Source organism: Hyla sarda, chromosome 8 (assembly GCF_029499605.1).
Source record: "Hyla sarda isolate aHylSar1 chromosome 8, aHylSar1.hap1, whole genome shotgun sequence".
NCBI lineage: Eukaryota > Metazoa > Chordata > Amphibia > Anura > Hylidae > Hyla > Hyla sarda.
Window position 1 is genome coordinate 113,494,308 of NC_079196.1, and position 16,820 is coordinate 113,511,127.

The window sequence follows — 16,820 nt, forward strand, 5'->3', positions numbered from 1 at the left end:
GCCTCATGGCGGATTTCCCATCCATCAATGGATGGTAAATTTTGTTTTTATCATTCACTGACCACAGAAACCAATGCATGGTCAAGCAACAGCAATGACACGCCCTTGTGTATAGGCATGAGACCCTCATGTCATTTAACAGGATTCAGCACCACCCACAAGACAGCTACCTGTCATGTCATGTCAAACCTGCACAGGTGTGCTAGATTATTATTATTTAGTTTTATTTTATTTTTTTACACCAATCAGTGTGCAAACATGGTCATTAAAACGCTAAATGAATAGACGTTCATAAACCAGTCAGTGCAACTCATCATTTTGGTCTCCAATTCTCAAACTCAAATTCTCACCCACGGAGGATTAAATGAGAATCTTTCTTGTTTAACACTGGAATGGGGTGGTGCACTGTTCACTACCCGAAGATACTGCCACATCGGGTCAATGCATAGGGCGACAGAAGCAAGCTTCCAAATCAGCTCCCTTTCTCAAAAATCCATTTAATTTATGGTCCCCAGATAGGGAACGTATGTATCAGTATGTGCTCACAAGTCACCCAAGTGCAAGTATTCACACAAAAAAAAACGTGCCTCAGGATGCGATCTGTCGCAAGATCCTTTCTTTTTTTACACTTGATCTAAGCCAAAAGGCCTAGAGGGGATAACCGGGAAAGGGGTGGACCCAACCATGTCCCCTTCATGAGCACTCACATTACTCATAGGAATGGAAGGAAGGCTGGCAGCCAACCAGCCTCCCATACACTTTCTGGGTGGGTGGCAGTCAGCCACCCATACATACATACAGCACAGGCTAAACCCACATCATCACTTAAAAAAAGGACAGGCGACCATTGCACTCTGATGGAGCATTTAGCAATGCAATCCATAGCCTGGCTTTTGCCTGAACCCCCATCACTCCTCCTCTTGCATATAAGACAATATTTCAGATCTGCATATGAAAACAACACGCCTACCTTTGTTGCACATAGCTGCCTGCCTGTCTCTAGTTACCCCACTGGCTGTAGCTGCGTCCCTTCCGACATGGAATAACACCAACTGTAACGATAAACTGAAAATTAACAGTATAAACCTGCATCATTTTGGACTCTGGTATTTGCTGAATCCGGGTGACCTGACAATCGATGGTGGTGCCGCTGGTGATTCTGGCCTTCTTGGAATCTGTTGGGCCTATGTGTTAGCTCACACATCACTTGGGTATCCATGGTAACTACCACAACATGGTCATCTGCAGTTTACATCTAGCCCGTGGCATTGAATGGCATTTTAAAAGTGCTAAGGGTCCTGGTGCAATAATCCTCCCATGAGGATCAGCCTCAACGGCTTTGTAGATTGCACTCATGTCAGCAACTCCATATACATTTTTTTTTCTTCATGCTTCTTTCTTCATCCTTTTTTCTTTCTGTCATTCAGACTTTCATTCATTCGATCTCTCTCACTCACTTGCTTTAACTCATTTGTTCTCACTCACTCACTCACTCAATCACTCACTCACTCATTCACTCAAACTCACTCTCACTCTCTCACTCACTCGCTCACTAAGTCAGTCTCTCTCTCTCTCTCTCTTTTTCTTTTTATATATATTTTTTTCCGTCTTCTTCTTCTTCTTCTTCTTCTTCTTCAGACCCTGTCATAGCACTAATGCCTTTCCAATACCACCAGCAGATGGAGACACTCCATTGCAACATTGGTTGTGAGCAGCAGTTTCTAAAAACAAATGCCTCATGGCGGATTTCCCATCCATCAATGGATGGTAAATTTTGTTTTTATCATTCACTGACCACAGAAACCAATGCATGGTCAAGCAACAGCAATGACACACCCTTGTGTATAGGCATGAGACCCTCATGTCATTTAACAGGATTCAGCACCACCCACAAGACAGCTACCTGTCATGTCATGTCAAACCTGCACAGGTGTGCTAGATTATTATTATTTAGTTTTATTTTTTTTTTTTTACACCAATCAGTGTGCAAACATGGTCATTAAAACGCTAAATGAATAGACGTTCATAAACCAGTCAGTGCAACTCATCATTTTGGTCTCCAATTCTCAAACTCAAATTCTCACCCACGGAGGATTAAATGAGAATCTTTCTTGTTTAACACTGGAATGGGGTGGTGCACTGTTCACTACCCGAAGATACTGCCACATCGGGTCAATGCATAGGGCGACAGAAGCAAGCTTCCAAATCAGCTCCCTTTCTCAAAAATCCATTTAATTTATGGTCCCCAGATAGGGAACGTATGTATCAGTATGTGCTCACAAGTCACCCAAGTGCAAGTATTCACACAAAAAAAAAATGTGCCTCAGGATGCGATCTGTCGCAAGATCCTTTCTTTTTTTACACTTGATCTAAGCCAAAAGGCCTAGAGGGGATAACCGGGAAAGGGGTGGACCCAACCATGTCCCCTTCATGAGCACTCACATTACTCATAGGAATGGAAGGAAGGCTGGCAGCCAACCAGCCTCCCATACACTTTCTGGGTGGGTGGCAGTCAGCCACCCATACATACATACAGCACAGGCTAAACCCACATCATCACTTAAAAAAAGGACAGGCGACCATTGCACTCTGATGGAGCATTTAGCAATGCAATCCATAGCCTGGCTTTTGCCTGAACCCCCATCACTCCTCCTCTTGCATATAAGACAATATTTCAGATCTGCATATGAAAACAACACGCCTACCTTTGTTGCACATAGCTGCCTGCCTGTCTCTAGTTACCCCACTGGCTGTAGCTGCGTCCCTTCCGACATGGAATAACACCAACTGTAACGATAAACTGAAAATTAACAGTATAAACCTGCATCATTTTGGACTCTGGTATTTGCTGAATCCGGGTGACCTGACAATCGATGGTGGTGCCGCTGGTGATTCTGGCCTTCTTGGAATCTGTTGGGCCTATGTGTTAGCTCACACATCACTTGGGTATCCATGGTAACTACCACAACATGGTCATCTGCAGTTTACATCTAGCCCGTGGCATTGAATGGCATTTTAAAAGTGCTAAGGGTCCTGGTGCAATAATCCTCCCATGAGGATCAGCCTCAACGGCTTTGTAGATTGCACTCATGTCAGCAACTCCATATACATTTTTTTTTCTTCATGCTTCTTTCTTCATCCTTTTTTCTTTCTGTCATTCAGACTTTCATTCATTCGATCTCTCTCACTCACTTGCTTTAACTCATTTGTTCTCACTCACTCACTCACTCAATCACTCACTCACTCATTCACTCTCACTCACTCTCACTCTCTCACTCACTCGCTCACTAAGTCAGTCTCTCTCTCTCTCTCTTTTTCTTTTTATATATATTTTTTTCCTTCTTCTTCTTCTTCTTCTTCAGACCCTGTCATAGCACTAATGCCTTTCCAATACCACCAGCAGATGGAGACACTCCATTGCAACATTGGTTGTGAGCAGCAGTTTCTAAAAACAAATGCCTCATGGCGGATTTCCCATCCATCAATGGATGGTAAATTTTGTTTTTATCATTCACTGACCACAGAAACCAATGCATGGTCAAGCAACAGCAATGACACACCCTTGTGTATAGGCATGAGACCCTCATGTCATTTAACAGGATTCAGCACCACCCACAAGACAGCTACCTGTCATGTCATGTCAAACCTGCACAGGTGTGCTAGATTATTATTATTTAGTTTTATTTTTTTTTTTTTACACCAATCAGTGTGCAAACATGGTCATTAAAACGCTAAATGAATAGACGTTCATAAACCAGTCAGTGCAACTCATCATTTTGGTCTCCAATTCTCAAACTCAAATTCTCACCCACGGAGGATTAAATGAGAATCTTTCTTGTTTAACACTGGAATGGGGTGGTGCACTGTTCACTACCCGAAGATACTGCCACATCGGGTCAATGCATAGGGCGACAGAAGCAAGCTTCCAAATCAGCTCCCTTTCTCAAAAATCCATTTAATTTATGGTCCCCAGATAGGGAACATATGTATCAGTATGTGCTCACAAGTCACCCAAGTGCAAGTATTCACACAAAAAAAAACGTGCCTCAGGATGCGATCTGTCACAAGATCCTTTCTTTTTTTACACTTGATCTAAGCCAAAAGGCCTAGAGGGGATAACCGGGAAAGGGGTGGACCCAACCATGTCCCCTTCATGAGCACTCACATTACTCATAGGAATGGAAGGAAGGCTGGCAGCCAACCAGCCTCCCATACACTTTCTGGGTGGGTGGCAGTCAGCCACCCATACATACATACAGCACAGGCTAAACCCACATCATCACTTAAAAAAAGGACAGGCGACCATTGCACTCTGATGGAGCATTTAGCAATGCAATCCATAGCCTGGCTTTTGCCTGAACCCCCATCACTCCTCCTCTTGCATATAAGACAATATTTCAGATCTGCATATGAAAACAACACGCCTACCTTTGTTGCACATAGCTGCCTGCCTGTCTCTAGTTACCCCACTGGCTGTAGCTGCGTCCCTTCCGACATGGAATAACACCAACTGTAACGATAAACTGAAAATTAACAGTATAAACCTGCATCATTTTGGACTCTGGTATTTGCTGAATCCGGGTGACCTGACAATCGATGGTGGTGCCGCTGGTGATTCTGGCCTTCTTGGAATCTGTTGGGCCTATGTGTTAGCTCACACATCACTTGGGTATCCATGGTAACTACCACAACATGGTCATCTGCAGTTTACATCTAGCCCGTGGCATTGAATGGCATTTTAAAAGTGCTAAGGGTCCTGGTGCAATAATCCTCCCATGAGGATCAGCCTCAACGGCTTTGTAGATTGCACTCATGTCAGCAACTCCATATACATTTTTTTTTCTTCATGCTTCTTTCTTCATCCTTTTTTCTTTCTGTCATTCAGACTTTCATTCATTCGATCTCTCTCACTCACTTGCTTTAACTCATTTGTTCTCACTCACTCACTCACTCATTCACTCTCACTCACTCTCACTCTCTCACTCACTCGCTCACTAAGTCAGTCTCTCTCTCTCTCTCTCTCTCTCTCTTTTTCTTTTTATATATATTTTTTTCCGTCTTCTTCTTCTTCTTCTTCTTCTTCTTCAGACCCTGTCATAGCACTAATGCCTTTCCAATACCACCAGCAGATGGAGACACTCCATTGCAACATTGGTTGTGAGCAGCAGTTTCTAAAAACAAATGCCTCATGGCGGATTTCCCATCCATCAATGGATGGTAAATTTTGTTTTTATCATTCACTGACCACAGAAACCAATGCATGGTCAAGCAACAGCAATGACACACCCTTGTGTATAGGCATGAGACCCTCATGTCATTTAACAGGATTCAGCACCACCCACAAGACAGCTACCTGTCATGTCATGTCAAACCTGCACAGGTGTGCTAGATTATTATTATTTAGTTTTATTTTATTTTTTTACACCAATCAGTGTGCAAACATGGTCATTAAAACGCTAAATGAATAGACGTTCATAAACCAGTCAGTGCAACTCATCATTTTGGTCTCCAATTCTCAAACTCAAATTCTCACCCACGGAGGATTAAATGAGAATCTTTCTTGTTTAACACTGGAATGGGGTGGTGCACTGTTCACTACCCGAAGATACTGCCACATCGGGTCAATGCATAGGGCGACAGAAGCAAGCTTCCAAATCAGCTCCCTTTCTCAAAAATCCATTTAATTTATGGTCCCCAGATAGGGAACGTATGTATCAGTATGTGCTCACAAGTCACCCAAGTGCAAGTATTCACACAAAAAAAAACGTGCCTCAGGATGCGATCTGTCGCAAGATCCTTTCTTTTTTTACACTTGATCTAAGCCAAAAGGCCTAGAGGGGATAACCGGGAAAGGGGTGGACCCAACCATGTCCCCTTCATGAGCACTCACATTACTCATAGGAATGGAAGGAAGGCTGGCAGCCAACCAGCCTCCCATACACTTTCTGGGTGGGTGGCAGTCAGCCACCCATACATACATACAGCACAGGCTAAACCCACATCATCACTTAAAAAAAGGACAGGCGACCATTGCACTCTGATGGAGCATTTAGCAATGCAATCCATAGCCTGGCTTTTGCCTGAACCCCCATCACTCCTCCTCTTGCATATAAGACAATATTTCAGATCTGCATATGAAAACAACACGCCTACATTTGTTGCACATAGCTGCCTGCCTGTCTCTAGTTACCCCACTGGCTGTAGCTGCGTCCCTTCCGACATGGAATAACACCAACTGTAACGATAAACTGAAAATTAACAGTATAAACCTGCATCATTTTGGACTCTGGTATTTGCTGAATCCGGGTGACCTGACAATCGATGGTGGTGCCGCTGGTGATTCTGGCCTTCTTGGAATCTGTTGGGCCTATGTGTTAGCTCACACATCACTTGGGTATCCATGGTAACTACCACAACATGGTCATCTGCAGTTTACATCTAGCCCGTGGCATTGAATGGCATTTTAAAAGTGCTAAGGGTCCTGGTGCAATAATCCTCCCATGAGGATCAGCCTCAACGGCTTTGTAGATTGCACTCATGTCAGCAACTCCATATACATTTTTTTTTCTTCATGCTTCTTTCTTCATCCTTTTTTCTTTCTGTCATTCAGACTTTCATTCATTCGATCTCTCTCACTCACTTGCTTTAACTCATTTGTTCTCACTCACTCACTCACTCACTCAATCACTCACTCACTCATTCACTCTCACTCACTCTCACTCTCTCACTCACTCGCTCACTAAGTCAGTCTCTCTCTCTCTTTTTCTTTTTATATATATTTTTTTCCGTCTTCTTCTTCTTCTTCTTCTTCTTCAGACCCTGTCATAGCACTAATGCCTTTCCAATACCACCAGCAGATGGAGACACTCCATTGCAACATTGGTTGTGAGCAGCAGTTTCTAAAAACAAATGCCTCATGGCGGATTTCCCATCCATCAATGGATGGTAAATTTTGTTTTTATCATTCACTGACCACAGAAACCAATGCATGGTCAAGCAACAGCAATGACACACCCTTGTGTATAGGCATGAGACCCTCATGTCATTTAACAGGATTCAGCACCACCCACAAGACAGCTACCTGTCATGTCATGTCAAACCTGCCCAGGTGTGCTAGATTATTATTATTTAGTTTTATTTTATTTTTTTACACCAATCAGTGTGCAAACATGGTCATTAAAACGCTAAATGAATAGACGTTCATAAACCAGTCAGTGCAACTCATCATTTTGGTCTCCAATTCTCAAACTCAAATTCTCACCCACGGAGGATTAAATGAGAATCTTTCTTGTTTAACACTGGAATGGGGTGGTGCACTGTTCACTACCCGAAGATACTGCCACATCGGGTCAATGCATAGGGCGACAGAAGCAAGCTTCCAAATCAGCTCCCTTTCTCAAAAATCCATTTAATTTATGGTCCCCAGATAGGGAACGTATGTATCAGTATGTGCTCACAAGTCACCCAAGTGCAAGTATTCACACAAAAAAAAACGTGCCTCAGGATGCGATCTGTCGCAAGATCCTTTCTTTTTTTACACTTGATCTAAGCCAAAAGGCCTAGAGGGGATAACCGGGAAAGGGGTGGACCCAACCATGTCCCCTTCATGAGCACTCACATTACTCATAGGAATGGAAGGAAGGCTGGCAGCCAACCAGCCTCCCATACACTTTCTGGGTGGGTGGCAGTCAGCCACCCATACATACATACAGCACAGGCTAAACCCACATCATCACTTAAAAAAAAGGACAGGCGACCATTGCACTCTGATGGAGCATTTAGCAATGCAATCCATAGCCTGGCTTTTGCCTGAACCCCCATCACTCCTCCTCTTGCATATAAGACAATATTTCAGATCTGCATATGAAAACAACACGCCTACCTTTGTTGCACATAGCTGCCTGCCTGTCTCTAGTTACCCCACTGGCTGTAGCTGCGTCCCTTCCGACATGGAATAACACCAACTGTAACGATAAACTGAAAATTAACAGTATAAACCTGCATCATTTTGGACTCTGGTATTTGCTGAATCCGGGTGACCTGACAATCGATGGTGGTGCCGCTGGTGATTCTGGCCTTCTTGGAATCTGTTGGGCCTATGTGTTAGCTCACACATCACTTGGGTATCCATGGTAACTACCACAACATGGTCATCTGCAGTTTACATCTAGCCCGTGGCATTGAATGGCATTTTAAAAGTGCTAAGGGTCCTGGTGCAATAATCCTCCCATGAGGATCAGCCTCAACGGCTTTGTAGATTGCACTCATGTCAGCAACTCCATATACATTTTTTTTTCTTCATGCTTCTTTCTTCATCCTTTTTTCTTTCTGTCATTCAGACTTTCATTCATTCGATCTCTCTCACTCACTTGCTTTAACTCATTTGTTCTCACTCACTCACTCACTCACTCAATCACTCACTCATTCACTCTCACTCACTCTCACTCTCTCACTCACTCGCTCACTAAGTCAGTCTCTCTCTCTCTCTCTCTTTTTCTTTTTATATATATTTTTTTCCGTCTTCTTCTTCTTCTTCTTCAGACCCTGTCATAGCACTAATGCCTTTCCAATACCACCAGCAGATGGAGACACTCCATTGCAACATTGGTTGTGAGCAGCAGTTTCTAAAAACAAATGCCTCATGGCGGATTTCCCATCCATCAATGGATGGTAAATTTTGTTTTTATCATTCACTGACCACAGAAACCAATGCATGGTCAAGCAACAGCAATGACACACCCTTGCGTATAGGCATGAGACCCTCATGTCATTTAACAGGATTCAGCACCACCCACAAAACAGCTACCTGTCATGTCATGTCAAACCTGCACAGGTGTGCTAGATTATTATTATTTAGTTTTATTTTATTTTTTTACACCAATCAGTGTGCAAACATGGTCATTAAAACGCTAAATGAATAGACGTTCATAAACCAGTCAGTGCAACTCATCATTTTGGTCTCCAATTCTCAAACTCAAATTCTCACCCACGGAGGATTTAATGAGAATCTTTCTTGTTTAACACTGGAATGGGGTGGTGCACTGTTCACTACCCGAAGATACTGCCACATCGGGTCAATGCATAGGGCGACAGAAGCAAGCTTCCAAATCAGCTCCCTTTCTCAAAAATCCATTTAATTTATGGTCCCCAGATAGGGAACGTATGTATCAGTATGTGCTCACAAGTCACCCAAGTGCAAGTATTCACACAAAAAAAAAAACGTGCCTCAGGATGCGATCTGTCGCAAGATCCTTTCTTTTTTTACACTTGATCTAAGCCAAAAGGCCTAGAGGGGATAACCGGGAAAGGGGTGGACCCAACCATGTCCCCTTCATGAGCACTCACATTACTCATAGGAATGGAAGGAAGGCTGGCAGCCAACCAGCCTCCCATACACTTTCTGGGTGGGTGGCAGTCAGCCACCCATACATACATACAGCACAGGCTAAACCCACATCATCACTTAAAAAAAGGACAGGCGACCATTGCACTCTGATGGAGCATTTAGCAATGCAATCCATAGCCTGGCTTTTGCCTGAACCCCCATCACTCCTCCTCTTGCATATAAGACAATATTTCAGATCTGCATATGAAAACAACACGCCTACCTTTGTTGCACATAGCTGCCTGCCTGTCTCTAGTTACCCCACTGGCTGTAGCTGCGTCCCTTCCGACATGGAATAACACCAACTGTAACGATAAACTGAAAATTAACAGTATAAACCTGCATCATTTTGGACTCTGGTATTTGCTGAATCCGGGTGACCTGACAATCGATGGTGGTGCCGCTGGTGATTCTGGCCTTCTTGGAATCTGTTGGGCCTATGTGTTAGCTCACACATCACTTGGGTATCCATGGTAACTACCACAACATGGTCATCTGCAGTTTACATCTAGCCCGTGGCATTGAATGGCATTTTAAAAGTGCTAAGGGTCCTGGTGCAATAATCCTCCCATGAGGATCAGCCTCAACGGCTTTGTAGATTGCACTCATGTCAGCAACTCCATATACATTTTTTTTTCTTCATGCTTCTTTCTTCATCCTTTTTTCTTTCTGTCATTCAGACTTTCATTCATTCGATCTCTCTCACTCACTTGCTTTAACTCATTTGTTCTCACTCACTCACTCAATCACTCACTCACTCATTCACTCTCACTCACTCTCACTCTCTCACTCACTCGCTCACTAAGTCAGTCTCTCTCTCTCTCTCTCTTTTTCTTTTTATATATATTTTTTTCCGTCTTCTTCTTCTTCTTCTTCTTCTTCTTCTTCTTCAGACCCTGTCATAGGACTAATGCCTTTCCAATACCACCAGCAGATGGAGACACTCCATTGCAACATTGGTTGTGAGCAGCAGTTTCTAAAAACAAATGCCTCATGGCGGATTTCCCATCCATCAATGGATGGTAAATTTTGTTTTTATCATTCACTGACCACAGAAACCAATGCGTGGTCAAGCAACAGCAATGACACACCCTTGTGTATAGGCATGAGACCCTCATGTCATTTAACAGGATTCAGCACCACCCACAAGACAGCTACCTGTCATGTCATGTCAAACCTGCACAGGTGTGCTAGATTATTATTATTATTTAGTTTTATTTTATTTTTTTACACCAATCAGTGTGCAAACATGGTCATTAAAACGCTAAATGAATAGACGTTCATAAACCAGTCAGTGCAACTCATCATTTTGGTCTCCAATTCTCAAACTCAAATTCTCACCCACGGAGGATTAAATGAGAATCTTTCTTGTTTAACACTGGAATGGGGTGGTGCACTGTTCACTACCTGAAGATACTGCCACATCGGGTCAATGCATAGGGCGACAGAAGCAAGCTTCCAAATCAGCTCCCTTTCTCAAAAATCCATTTAATTTATGGTCCCCAGATAGGGAACGTATGTATCAGTATGTGCTCACAAGTCACCCAAGTGCAAGTATTCACACAAAAAAAAACGTGCCTCAGGATGCGATCTGTCGCAAGATCCTTTCTTTTTTTACACTTGATCTAAGCCAAAAGGCCTAGAGGGGATAACCGGGAAAGGGGTGGACCCAACCATGTCCCCTTCATGAGCACTCACATTACTCATAGGAATGGAAGGAAGGCTGGCAGCCAACCAGCCTCCCATACACTTTCTGGGTGGGTGGCAGTCAGCCACCCATACATACATACAGCACAGGCTAAACCCACATCATCACTTAAAAAAAGGACAGGCGACCATTGCACTCTGATGGAGCATTTAGCAATGCAATCCATAGCCTGGCTTTTGCCTGAACCCCCATCACTCCTCCTCTTGCATATAAGACAATATTTCAGATCTGCATATGAAAACAACACGCCTACCTTTGTTGCACATAGCTGCCTGCCTGTCTCTAGTTACCCCACTGGCTGTAGCTGCGTCCCTTCCGACATGGAATAACACCAACTGTAACGATAAACTGAAAATTAACAGTATAAACCTGCATCATTTTGGACTCTGGTATTTGCTGAATCCGGGTGACCTGACAATCGATGGTGGTGCCGCTGGTGATTCTGGCCTTCTTGGAATCTGTTGGGCCTATGTGTTAGCTCACACATCACTTGGGTATCCATGGTAACTACCACAACATGGTCATCTGCAGTTTACATCTAGCCCGTGGCATTGAATGGCATTTTAAAAGTGCTAAGGGTCCTGGTGCAATAATCCTCCCATGAGGATCAGCCTCAACGGCTTTGTAGATTGCACTCATGTCAGCAACTCCATATACATTTTTTTTTCTTCATGCTTCTTTCTTCATCCTTTTTTCTTTCTGTCATTCAGACTTTCATTCATTCGATCTCTCTCACTCACTTGCTTTAACTCATTTGTTCTCACTCACTCACTCACTCACTCACTCAATCACTCACTCACTCATTCACTCTCTCACTCACTCGCTCACTAAGTCAGTCTCTCTCTCTCTCTCTTTTTCTTTTTATATATATTTTTTTCCGTCTTCTTCTTCTTCTTCTTCTTCTTCTTCAGACCCTGTCATAGCACTAATGCCTTTCCAATACCACCAGCAGATGGAGACACTCCATTGCAACATTGGTTGTGAGCAGCAGTTTCTAAAAACAAATGCCTCATGGCGGATTTCCCATCCATCAATGGATGGTAAATTTTGTTTTTATCATTCACTGACCACAGAAACCAATGCATGGTCAAGCAACAGCAATGACACACCCTTGTGTATAGGCATGAGACCCTCATGTCATTTAACAGGATTCAGCACCACCCACGAAACAGCTACCTGTCATGTCATGTCAAACCTGCACAGGTGTGCTAGATTATTATTATTTAGTTTTATTTTATTTTTTTACACCAATCAGTGTGCAAACATGGTCATTAAAACGCTAAATGAATAGACGTTCATAAACCAGTCAGTGCAACTCATCATTTTGGTCTCCAATTCTCAAACTCAAATTCTCACCCACGGAGGATTAAATGAGAATCTTTCTTGTTTAACACTGGAATGGGGTGGTGCACTGTTCACTACCCGAAGATACTGCCACATCGGGTCAATGCATAGGGCGACAGAAGCAAGCTTCCAAATCAGCTCCCTTTCTCAAAAATCCATTTAATTTATGGTCCCCAGATAGGGAACGTATGTATCAGTATGTGCTCACAAGTCACCCAAGTGCAAGTATTCACACAAAAAAAAACGTGCCTCAGGATGCGATCTGTCGCAAGATCCTTTCTTTTTTTACACTTGATCTAAGCCAAAAGGCCTAGAGGGGATAACCGGGAAAGGGGTGGACCCAACCATGTCCCCTTCATGAGCACTCACATTACTCATAGGAATGGAAGGAAGGCTGGCAGCCAACCAGCCTCCCATACACTTTCTGGGTGGGTGGCAGTCAGCCACCCATACATACATACAGCACAGGCTAAACCCACATCATCACTTAAAAAAAGGACAGGCGACCATTGCACTCTGATGGAGCATTTAGCAATGCAATCCATAGCCTGGCTTTTGCCTGAACCCCCATCACTCCTCCTCTTGCATATAAGACAATATTTCAGATCTGCATATGAAAACAACACGCCTACCTTTGTTGCACATAGCTGCCTGCCTGTCTCTAGTTACCCCACTGGCTGTAGCTGCGTCCCTTCCGACATGGAATAACACCAACTGTAACGATAAACTGAAAATTAACAGTATAAACCTGCATCATTTTGGACTCTGGTATTTGCTGAATCCGGGTGACCTGACAATCGATGGTGGTGCCGCTGGTGATTCTGGCCTTCTTGGAATCTGTTGGGCCTATGTGTTAGCTCACACATCACTTGGGTATCCATGGTAACTACCACAACATGGTCATCTGCAGTTTACATCTAGCCCGTGGCATTGAATGGCATTTTAAAAGTGCTAAGGGTCCTGGTGCAATAATCCTCCCATGAGGATCAGCCTCAACGGCTTTGTAGATTGCACTCATGTCAGCAACTCCATATACATTTTTTTTTCTTCATGCTTCTTTCTTCATCCTTTTTTCTTTCTGTCATTCAGACTTTCATTCATTCGATCTCTCTCACTCACTTGCTTTAACTCATTTGTTCTCACTCACTCACTCACTCACTCAATCACTCACTCACTCACTCATTCACTCTCACTCACTCTCACTCTCTCACTCACTCGCTCACTAAGTCAGTCTCTCTCTCTCTCTCTCTTTTTCTTTTTAGATATATTTTTTTCCGTCTTCTTCTTCTTCTTCAGACCCTGTCATAGCACTAATGCCTTTCCAATACCACCAGCAGATGGAGACACTCCATTGCAACATTGGTTGTGAGCAGCAGTTTCTAAAAACAAATGCCTCATGGCGGATTTCCCATCCATCAATGGATGGTAAATTTTGTTTTTATCATTCACTGACCACAGAAACCAATGCATGGTCAAGCAACAGCAATGACACACCCTTGTGTATAGGCATGAGACCCTCATGTCATTTAACAGGATTCAGCACCACCCACAAGACAGCTACCTGTCATGTCATGTCAAACCTGCACAGGTGTGCTAGATTATTATTATTTAGTTTTATTTTATTTTTTTACACCAATCAGTGTGCAAACATGGTCATTAAAACGCTAAATGAATAGACGTTCATAAACCAGTCAGTGCAACTCATCATTTTGGTCTCCAATTCTCAAACTCAAATTCTCACCCACGGAGGATTAAATGAGAATCTTTCTTGTTTAACACTGGAATGGGGTGGTGCACTGTTCACTACCCGAAGATACTGCCACATCGGGTCAATGCATAGGGCGACAGAAGCAAGCTTCCAAATCAGCTCCCTTTCTCAAAAATCCATTTAATTTATGGTCCCCAGATAGGGAACGTATGTATCAGTATGTGCTCACAAGTCACCCAAGTGCAAGTATTCACACAAAAAAAAAACGTGCCTCAGGATGCGATCTGTCGCAAGATCCTTTCTTTTTTTACACTTGATCTAAGCCAAAAGGCCTAGAGGGGATAACCGGGAAAGGGGTGGACCCAACCATGTCCCCTTCATGAGCACTCACATTACTCATAGGAATGGAAGGAAGGCTGGCAGCCAACCAGCCTCCCATACACTTTCTGGGTGGGTGGCAGTCAGCCACCCATACATACATACAGCACAGGCTAAACCCACATCATCACTTAAAAAAAGGACAGGCGACCATTGCACTCTGATGGAGCATTTAGCAATGCAATCCATAGCCTGGCTTTTGCCTGAACCCCCATCACTCCTCCTCTTGCATATAAGACAATATTTCAGATCTGCATATGAAAACAACACGCCTACATTTGTTGCACATAGCTGCCTGCCTGTCTCTAGTTACCCCACTGGCTGTAGCTGCGTCCCTTCCGACATGGAATAACACCAACTGTAACGATAAACTGAAAATTAACAGTATAAACCTGCATCATTTTGGACTCTGGTATTTGCTGAATCCGGGTGACCTGACAATCGATGGTGGTGCCGCTGGTGATTCTGGCCTTCTTGGAATCTGTTGGGCCTATGTGTTAGCTCACACATCACTTGGGTATCCATGGTAACTACCACAACATGGTCATCTGCAGTTTACATCTAGCCCGTGGCATTGAATGGCATTTTAAAAGTGCTAAGGGTCCTGGTGCAATAATCCTCCCATGAGGATCAGCCTCAACGGCTTTGTAGATTGCACTCATGTCAGCAACTCCATATACATTTTTTTTTCTTCATGCTTCTTTCTTCATCCTTTTTTCTTTCTGTCATTCAGACTTTCATTCATTCGATCTCTCTCACTCACTTGCTTTAACTCATTTGTTCTCACTCACTCACTCACTCACTCAATCACTCACTCACTCACTCATTCACTCTCACTCACTCTCACTCTCTCACTCACTCGCTCACTAAGTCAGTCTCTCTCTCTCTCTCTCTTTTTCTTTTTATATATATTTTTTTCCGTCTTCTTCTTCTTCTTCAGACCCTGTCATAGCACTAATGCCTTTCCAATACCACCAGCAGATGGAGACACTCCATTGCAACATTGGTTGTGAGCAGCAGTTTCTAAAAACAAATGCCTCATGGCGGATTTCCCATCCATCAATGGATGGTAAATTTTGTTTTTATCATTCACTGACCACAGAAACCAATGCATGGTCAAGCAACAGCAATGACACACCCTTGTGTATAGGCATGAGACCCTCATGTCATTTAACAGGATTCAGCACCACCCACAAGACAGCTACCTGTCATGTCATGTCAAACCTGCACAGGTGTGCTAGATTATTATTATTTAGTTTTATTTTATTTTTTTACACCAATCAGTGTGCAAACATGGTCATTAAAACGCTAAATGAATAGACGTTCATAAACCAGTCAGTGCAACTCATCATTTTGGTCTCCAATTCTCAAACTCAAATTCTCACCCACGGAGGATTAAATGAGAATCTTTCTTGTTTAACACTGGAATGGGGTGGTGCACTGTTCACTACCCGAAGATACTGCCACATCGGGTCAATGCATAGGGCGACAGAAGCAAGCTTCCAAATCAGCTCCCTTTCTCAAAAATCCATTTAATTTATGGTCCCCAGATAGGGAACGTATGTATCAGTATGTGCTCACAAGTCACCCAAGTGCAAGTATTCACACAAAAAAAAAACGTGCCTCAGGATGCGATCTGTCGCAAGATCCTTTCTTTTTTTACACTTGATCTAAGCCAAAAGGCCTAGAGGGGATAACCGGGAAAGGGGTGGACCCAACCATGTCCCCTTCATGAGCACTCACATTACTCATAGGAATGGAAGGAAGGCTGGCAGCCAACCAGCCTCCCATACACTTTCTGGGTGGGTGGCAGTCAGCCACCCATACATACATACAGCACAGGCTAAACCCACATCATCACTTAAAAAAAGGACAGGCGACCATTGCACTCTGATGGAGCATTTAGCAATGCAATCCATAGCCTGGCTTTTGCCTGAACCCCCATCACTCCTCCTCTTGCATATAAGACAATATTTCAGATCTGCATATGAAAACAACACGCCTACATTTGTTGCACATAGCTGCCTGCCTGTCTCTAGTTACCCCACTGGCTGTAGCTGCGTCCCTTCCGACATGGAATAACACCAACTGTAACGATAAACTGAAAATTAACAGTATAAACCTGCATCATTTTGGACTCTGGTATTTGCTGAATCCGGGTGACCTGACAATCGATGGTGGTGCCGCTGGTGATTCTGGCCTTCTTGGAATCTGTTGGGCCTATGTGTTAGCTCACACATCACTTGGGTATCCATGGTAACTACCACAACATGGTCATCTGCAGTTTACATCTAGCC

The 16,820-nt window shown here is 43.4% G+C and overlaps 10 pseudogenes; all 10 read right to left on the reverse strand.

Annotated features, from left to right (window-relative positions):
* Positions 1-395: 395 nt before the first annotated feature.
* Positions 396-659, reverse strand: LOC130286215 (U2 spliceosomal RNA; annotated as a pseudogene).
* A 1,470-nt stretch (positions 660-2,129) lies between these two features.
* On the reverse strand, positions 2,130-2,394 carry LOC130288174 (U2 spliceosomal RNA; annotated as a pseudogene).
* Positions 2,395-3,853: 1,459 nt separating this feature from the next.
* On the reverse strand, positions 3,854-4,117 carry LOC130286266 (U2 spliceosomal RNA; annotated as a pseudogene).
* A 1,461-nt stretch (positions 4,118-5,578) lies between these two features.
* LOC130286216 (U2 spliceosomal RNA) lies at positions 5,579-5,842 on the reverse strand (annotated as a pseudogene).
* A 1,464-nt stretch (positions 5,843-7,306) lies between these two features.
* On the reverse strand, positions 7,307-7,570 carry LOC130286217 (U2 spliceosomal RNA; annotated as a pseudogene).
* Positions 7,571-9,031: 1,461 nt separating this feature from the next.
* LOC130288282 (U2 spliceosomal RNA) lies at positions 9,032-9,297 on the reverse strand (annotated as a pseudogene).
* A 1,474-nt stretch (positions 9,298-10,771) lies between these two features.
* Positions 10,772-11,035, reverse strand: LOC130289602 (U2 spliceosomal RNA; annotated as a pseudogene).
* A 1,459-nt stretch (positions 11,036-12,494) lies between these two features.
* LOC130286218 (U2 spliceosomal RNA) lies at positions 12,495-12,758 on the reverse strand (annotated as a pseudogene).
* A 1,465-nt stretch (positions 12,759-14,223) lies between these two features.
* LOC130287924 (U2 spliceosomal RNA) lies at positions 14,224-14,488 on the reverse strand (annotated as a pseudogene).
* A 1,465-nt stretch (positions 14,489-15,953) lies between these two features.
* LOC130287925 (U2 spliceosomal RNA) lies at positions 15,954-16,218 on the reverse strand (annotated as a pseudogene).
* Positions 16,219-16,820: the final 602 nt, after the last annotated feature.